Consider the following 1,614-nt stretch of genomic DNA (forward strand, 5'->3'; position numbering starts at 1 on the left):
ATGTCTCTGGGTGAGGAATGAGCGATTCTGCGTGTAGCATGCGTTGTTGACTGCTTCGGCCCAAAACTTCAAGGGGAGTTTTGATTCGGCTAACATTGTCCTTGCTGCTTCCTTCAAAGACCGGTTTCTTCTTTCTGCAACTCCGTTCTGCTGTGGAGTTCTTGCTGCAGAAGTTTGATGACTGATTCCTTGTTTATCACAATACTCACGAATGACAGTATTGAGGAACTCAGTCCCACGATCTGATCTGATGCTGATGATGTTGACTTCCTTTTCAACGCTCAGTCTTCTCAGCAGCTTTGGCAGTTCCTCCAGCGTCTCTTTCTTCTTGAAGAGAAAGATAACCCAAGTATATCGTGAATAGTCATCCACAACTACTAAGGTGTACTTCCTACCATTGTAGCTTCTTGGAGTGATCGGGCCAAACAGATCCATGTGAAGTAAATGCAGAACCCTTTCAGAGGAGTGTCCTGACTTTGACTTGAATGACATCCGTGTCTGCTTTCCTCTTTGGCATGCTTCACATTCTTACTTCTTCTGGAACACAATAGAAGAAAGGCCTTCTACCAGTTGATGTTTAGCAAGCTTGTTGATCGTCTTGAAGTTGAGATGGTTAAGTCTCTTGTGCCACAGCCAGTTGAGCTCCGAGCTGTTCTTGCTGATGAGGCAGGTTTCTGGTGGGCTGTCTTCCCAAGAAATGACGTAGAGACTCCCTTGTCTGAATCCTTTCAGAACCACCTTCTTTTGATTGTTTCTAACAGTGAATTCATCTTTCTTGATTTTCACTGTGAAACCGCCATGTTGAGCACACCGTAGCCTTTTGTTTCTCCGATTGAGTTGTCTCCGAATGCAACTTTAGATCCAGCTTTCTCAACGTACTGAGACAGATATTCTTTGTAGCCTGTCATGTGCTTCGAGCAGGCACTATCCAGATACCACGTTCTGATTGAAGCTTTAACCTCTTCCTTCTTTTTGTGTTTCCTGACATTGACCTGCAAGGAAGAGTAGCTTCAGGCACCCAATCAAGCTTTGGGTCCTTTGATGTTAGTTCGAGTTCCCTTTGGAATCCATATCTGCTTCAGAATTGGTCTGGCTGATCTCTTGCGCTTTGTTGATTGTCTGATTGACGTTGTTGGCGCTTCAATTGGCACATGAGCATTCTTCTGTTGAGAAATCCTTTTGAAGGCCTCACTCTTGTAGCAGTTCTGTCTGATGAGTGGTTGAGGTCTTCTTTGCTCGGCGAAGTATCTTCCCTGAGATACTCGAGTCTTTGTAGACTTATGGAGACTCGACTGATGTCCAGATGCTTGTTGTCGTGGATGTCGCTTGGCTCGTCTGGACTCAGCATTGCTTGGTCTCCATGGATGTTGTTCCTTCTGAAACTGAACTGATGTCAGTTTCTGACTGATGTGGCCTTTCTTTCCCCTGGATTGGTGAGGAAGATTCTTTTTGAATCCTGATGTTCCTTCCCCGATCTTTAACTGAAATCTGCTTTCCAGTCTTCTCAGTAGGGTGATCTGGTTGGGGGCCTCCTTTGCTCGTCTATAGCTCCGTGGAGGTGGAACATTTGATCTAGCCATCAGTCTGCGCTTGCGAACTTCATCCATGTCATGA

Source organism: Salvia miltiorrhiza, chromosome 4 (assembly GCF_028751815.1).
Source record: "Salvia miltiorrhiza cultivar Shanhuang (shh) chromosome 4, IMPLAD_Smil_shh, whole genome shotgun sequence".
Lineage (NCBI taxonomy): Eukaryota > Viridiplantae > Streptophyta > Magnoliopsida > Lamiales > Lamiaceae > Salvia > Salvia miltiorrhiza.